Genomic DNA, 6,764 nt, shown 5'->3' on the forward strand with positions numbered 1-6,764 from the left:
AGAGAGAGAGAGAGAGAGAGAGAGAGAGAGAGACGGGCAAACAGACAGAGGGAGAGAGAGGGGGAGGGAGAGAGGAAGGAGCAACGAAATTGCGAGTCATTCGAAAGTGGGGGCAAAAAATCGAAATAGAGGACGAAAAATGCGATCAACATCTCCAACTCCGAAATATTCGTTTCGCTAGCACCGCTTCGAAAGTCGAAAGGTCGAAAGCCAAACGTAAGCTTAGCCTGTGATGCTGCAATGCTGCTGCAGGTTTGCGTTCAAGAGCGGCTCGGCAGTCCTGAGTCCGCCCGCCCGCACTGTCTCGTGCGGTTGTGCAGAGAGGAGAGATTGGCTGAAAACTTAAGCAGTGTGCACAGAATTCTACACTTAGAATTATGTGGCTGTGTGCAAACTGCACTGCAAAGCCAAAGTGGGCATGGCCAACTTCCTGGCCAAGTGTGTCGTTATTTTCTTGGTGTGTAGTTGAGTAGGCTAGGCCTGGCCAACCTCAATGGGCCAGCCGGCAGCCAAGCCAGCGTGCTTAGTAGTGTAGTGACTAGAACTAGTGACTCAGTTCCCGCCTCCCGCCGCCATGTCCAGAGCATCTCTGCCGCAATGCAAGTCAGGTGTGTAAAAGCCACATGATCTCTATCACACACGCGTGTGTGTCAATACTGATGCAGGCTTCATTTTAGCCTAGGTCTAGAATCTAGATCTAGATTAGATTAGGCCTAGATTTCTATATAGATCTAGGCCTAGAATCTAGATTTAGTCTAGATTCTAGATCTAGATCTAAATCTAGTCACAATTCCAACTGTCTCCAAGTGCCAACCTTTGGAGGAATGCAGACAAGTGAAGTGGAAAGGTAAGACTGACTATCCTCCTGCCTTGGATGATCCAACAACAAGATCAAGTAAGTGCATGTACACAACTATTGTCTATCTAGATCTAGATCTAGATCTAGAATCAAGATATGATCTAGATTTCTAGATCTACATAATACATAATATTATGATCGAAGACTAGCAAAGTGGCTATACTCGGACTCAAGTCCGAACAGCCACTGGAGACTATCGGACTCAAATTCCAGTGCGCATGCGCAATCACCGGTTGTATCGTAGTAAGCGAGGTCTATACTTGAGTCCGAATAGTCTCCCGTCTCTGACTTTAAACTACTGGTAGGCTATTACACTGCCTTTCAGTACTTTCAGTACTTTCACGACTACAAAGGGATCAAATCCATTGCCTACTGCCCAGCCATTCTATTACATTATTCTTTGTAAAGAATACCACAAACGAAGTGTTTACAGATCCGGTAACCGGGATCAAAGTCACGAAGTATACAGACCCGGTAGGGGAACTCTTTTGTGATTTGGGAAAGTTTCAGCGCCCAGACCCAGTAGTGTGTGTGTGTGTGAGAGAGAGAGAGAGAAATAGGTAGGGAGAAAGAAAGATAGACAGACAAACAAAGAAAAAGAGAATGCGAGCGATACACAGAGACAGAGGAGAGAGAGAGAGAAAATACAGAGGAGACTGCACGATTGAAATTAAGACATTGTTCTTTCCTTTAAATTGTGATTCCTCCAACACTCCAAAACGGAGGAAAAACGATCGTTCATCGAAAAGACATTCGCAATCTTCATTTAGATCTAGATCTAGGCTAGCCTCGAAACTAGACAATGATTTATGTCTGTCTGTCTAGATCTAAATCTAGACCTAGGCCATTGAATAGATCTAGAAGAACCTAGATTCTAGGTCTACCTTAGTGTAGAATTCTCTGGTCTACCCTGAGCCAAGAGGGCGCTGAAACTTTCCGAAATCACAAAAGAGCTCCCCTACCGGGTCCGTATACTTTGTGACTTTGTTCCCTACCACAAAACGCATTGTGTCACCATGGTCGGCGTCCATTTGTTGTTAGTTCCTTGTCCAGACCGTAGAAACCGAGGAAGGCCAAGGTCGAATTGCTTGTCTGCTTCACATCATCCTGTACACCTGGTGATTGCGCGCGTGCAATGGAGTCCGAATAGCTGCGGCCTAATATGATTTAATAGCCTACACACATGTGAGGCAGCATGGTAAAATCAGATGCTCATCAAAATAGCTAATGAAATGGACCAAACTGGCATCCCGCAGGACCGCAGGTTTGACAATTCATTATTATATATCAATTTTTGCTTTTTGGCTCAAAACGTTGTTAATAATTAGGCCTAATGTCCACATTTTAGCATGGCTTATAGAGTTCTAAGTTACTAAAAATTGTTGATTAAAATTAAGGCCGGCACTATTTCTCCGAATGTTCCGGAAAATAAGGCTGGGCACTATTTCTCCGAACACTCTGAAATCACATCCTTTCCCGCAAATTTCGGATATTATATATATATAGATTCCAAAGATTGTTCGTATACAATATGGTTCAATCGATCCAAAAAAATGTCAGCGGTAAATACAGTAGTCTCCGCCTAAGATCCCGGTGCTCGGGAGCAAGGAAATGCGGGATCTTAGGCGAACCGGGATCTTAACAGATGAACCCAGGGAAGAATCTATGGCGACTCATGTTAAGGCTCACAATCGATAAAATGGTCTCCCTCCACTCTACAATGAGCTGACGTGCCCCCTTGGGCCTTGGTGGGTTTATGGCATATGGCGAGCGAAGAGTGGTTAACTTTGATGACCTATCGCAGTGCATAGGGGCATGAGGCGAGCCTTTTTCACTTATTATCCTATCATGAGTCTCAAGATCTACGCTTTTCCAGATACCCCTCTCCTTTACCTGTCATAAATTTACAGCTTTCCATCTCTGACTGAGCCCCCCCCCCCTCCAAACCGCCTTTGTCGTTACACACCATTACGTTGTGAACACACCAATTAAAATTCAGTCTGTCTCGCAAATTCGGGAGTAGAGACAGGTGCTAATGGTCGAGGAAGAGTTCACAGTTCAATGTGATCCCGCCTGGAGCGAACGTGTAGGCCCTACCCACCCAGCGAGTTATGTAAGTTTAGGGGGATAGCTCAGGTGTGAGTGCGATGTTCGGGGAAAACAAACGTGTCGGTCAGTTCACACCCCGGTGTGATCCCGTCTGGTGCAAACATTGTATTGCTTCATCGAGTTTTACAACGTGTATGTGATCACATTCCTGATAGTCGCTGATCTTTGACGCGACTGACATTTTATATTGATCTCAACTTTTCACTCTTGGTTGATCGGCTGTCCCGCCCGCGTTTTTGTTCCGCAAATTATGATCTGAAATGCGGGATCTTAGCCGAATGTTGACCTTCAGAATGAATCAGAGCGGGATCTTAGGGGTGACTTTTGTATAGTAAAAATTCTGTTTTCTTAAAACAGCGGGATCTTAAGCGAACCGGGATCGTAAGCGGTGGGATCTTAGGCGGAGACTACTGTATTTCTATTAAAAAATGCTACAGTTCCAAACAGTTTTTCGCTACAGATATGATGTGTTGCCTATGAAGGCTGCTGCTCTTAAACTTAATGTGTTGTGTTCACTCGTGTGCTGTCTAGATCTAGATCTACGGAGGATTATTGATAACGACACATAGAACTAGCTTCTGCATTTGTCGCGGCAGCGACCAATCAATCGTGGCTCGATTTTTTGGCTTTTTGTGGTCGGGGAATAAATGTCAAATTTAAAAAAAAAAAGAAAAAAAGAAAGAAACCGAACCTCTTTACTTTCGAAAGAAAGTTCACTTACCTTCACTTAGTCTCTTTCTCACTTTTTGTCACCACGTTGATATTTGTTACGTTACAGTTACTTTTATTTTTTCCCTCTTTGACTCTTTGTGGTGTTCTTTTGTTAGTGTTTAATTTTTTTTCTTGTTATTGTTCTGATGTGTTGTTTTTCTATCAATTTTTTTGTTGGGGAAAAGAGGGGGGGGGGGGGGGGTGTAAAGGAGAGGGGGGGGGGGGGGGGAGAGAGAGAGAGAGAGAGAGAGAGAGAGGGGGGGGGATGTTGCATAGTTTAACGTCATTTAATTTGATGTTCCTACCTTCATTAGATTCTATATATATATATACATGTGCGGTCCCCTCTATATATAGATTTAAATGTGTTATGTTAGGTTAGAGCGTACGTTGCCGTTGTACGTTCCACCAAAACCGATTAAATGTACTGACACTGGCAGGCCCCTTAATGCGTGTGATTCCATAATTTATGTAATATCCTGTACTTTTTTAAAAAATTACGCACATTTAGGGTTAAAACAGCCAATCTTCTTTGGACAGGTGGACACACACCCTTATTTGTTAATTTTTGTGGTTGTTTATGGGCTGTTCGACTAATTTTGATTTGAAAGTTGGCGCCAAACTCTCGCAATAAATAGGCAAAAAATCACAAGACCGGAAGCCGGAAACCGTTCGGAGAAATAAAGATCGGCGCTATTTCTCCGAGCGTTTGGAGAAATAGTCACTGCGTAAAATTAAATCTACAAAAATGTTTAATTATATGGGGTGCCCATTGCGGTCGTCGCCTTTGTTTTCATGAAACTAGAGTGAGCACCTAGCACACCTTTGTGATTGGCCCAAATGTAGATTACGCCATCTATTTTTGTCGTTTTTCAAGGGCATCCCTCGCCAGTTGACAAGATCTCACCTTTGTGGGCCCGCTTTGTCGCTTACCGCATGATGGGCTACGTCACTAGGTTCCATCGCTGACTGCTTGGGCTGTGGGTACTAGACTTACCCAGTGCGGTCCCCTCTCTTTTGTTTACTTGGCGGCCATATTGAATACCGATTTGAAACAAGACTTGGCGAATCACTTAAGATCTTGGTTTGGGGAGGGCGGTTTGGCCGAGTCTAAAATGAGCCAAAACCCAAACTACCAAAAAAAAAGGTTTTGCTGCTATTTAGATAGAATTTAGTAGTTATATCTCTATCTTAGTGGTGCAGGATACCACTGGGACAAGATGTCAATAAAGTTGTTAAAGGCACCTGTCGGGTCTTTTCCGTGCAGCTCTCGCGACATGAACTCGTCCAAGAGGCAAGCATGGAGTTGTTGTTCTCCTTGTATGCACTTTTGAATCTTCTTTTTACGTTTTTCCAGTAACCCAGTTTATGCACCTATGAATTACGTTACGGTCAGATGGGCATAGGGGGGTTCACTGGAATATTTATATTAAACTTTAGTTGTACGCAGCAAAGCCATCACTATGGATTATTGTACCGGGTGCAATGCGGTTCTGGATGATGTTTAAAAGAGTTGCTGCAGTTCTGTCTGGAACAGTTTCTAAAATTCCTTTGCTTGTTGCCCTATCCACCCAACCAAAAACCCACTTCTGTTCTACTACCCACCCTACCTTGTTTTTTCTCTTGGCTAAGAAACTTTTATCTATTTCAACTGCATGACCTGGACTACCAATAATCTGACAATTGTTTTCAACTAGCCACCACGAGCAAACATCTCTAAAATAAGCAAACCACTGAACAACAGTTTTTTCCGAAAGTCCAGTGAGTAATGTCGTATGATTTGTCGGTTCTTTGAAGCTCCAGGAAAATAATAAAGCCAGCACTATTTCTCCGAACGTTCGGGAAGACAACCTCAGTCCTTATTTTACCGAACTCTCTGACATCACACCTTTTCCCCGCAAAATTCGGATATATATAGATCTATAATTATTATAGGCATACACCGAAGATTGTTCAATACAATATGGTTCAATCGGTCAAAAAAATGTCCGCAGTAAATAAATATAAAGAAATGCTACTGTTTCAAACAGTTTTTCGCTACAGCTCGAACTTGTTGCCTATGAAGGGTGCTGCTCTTAAATTTAACATGTGTTGTGTTCTCTCGTGTGCTGTCTAGATCTAGATCCATGGAGGGTTATTGAACTGGCATCTGCGTTTATCACATACATAGTTGAATGTAACAATCTGGTACTGGAATTCTGGTTTAATATGCAATGCAAGATTCTATATCTTGCAGTTTGCAGACTCCACTGTTTTTCCGTCTTTGGCGAAAACATAACCGGTTTGCTCACTGTACTTTTTAAAGGCATTTTCAAACGAGGCATAGTCCGGGAATGTTGCTCCAACCACAACTGAACTGTCTGAATTTTCAGACGTCTTAAAATCTCTAGACTAGCTCTTGACATTGACATAGGTCTAGACCCAAAAATTTGCTCCTTCCCGGACCTCGCAGAATGGCAGAATGAAAGTTGGCGCCAAACTCTTTCAAAGAGGTAAAAAAATCGCGAGGCCGGAAACCGTTCGGAGAAATAAAGATCAAGTTTATTTCTCTGAACGTTCGGAGAAATAGTCACTTCGAAATAATAGCTCTATAATATTTCTGTACGACAACTGACTGTTCTTCCAAAATGTGTCTGTACACAAAAATACCTTATATATCCTTTTTGTGAAGGGCTACGAAAACAACGTTGTTCTCCCTTGCCTGTCTTTACTAAAGTCATCGACTTTCCTCACTGAAGGTCAGGGCATTCTGGAGGCGTGGAACGGAGTAACACATTTTTTGGGAGAAATTCTAAAGCCTTTTCTTCACTTGAAGCGCTCTCGTACAAAATATTGTATGCCATGGGAAAAAGCACATCGCATATTCTATTTAAGCACACATTTCCACAGAAAATCAAAAAAAAAAGAAATTCACATCCAAGAACAGACGAAATACACCTCTGGGCTCCTAACTCCTGCAGCCTTTCTACTGCTACTCCTCGGCTCCTTCTTACTGCTGTCTTTCTGCCACATCCTGGATCTTCTTGTTGGAAAGATCTACACCTAGCCCTCTCGGACAAGGGCAAAAAATCTCGGAGGGCCCGTG

Source organism: Aplysia californica, unplaced genomic scaffold (assembly GCF_000002075.1).
Source record: "Aplysia californica isolate F4 #8 unplaced genomic scaffold, AplCal3.0 scaffold01068, whole genome shotgun sequence".
Taxonomy (NCBI): domain Eukaryota; kingdom Metazoa; phylum Mollusca; class Gastropoda; order Aplysiida; family Aplysiidae; genus Aplysia; species Aplysia californica.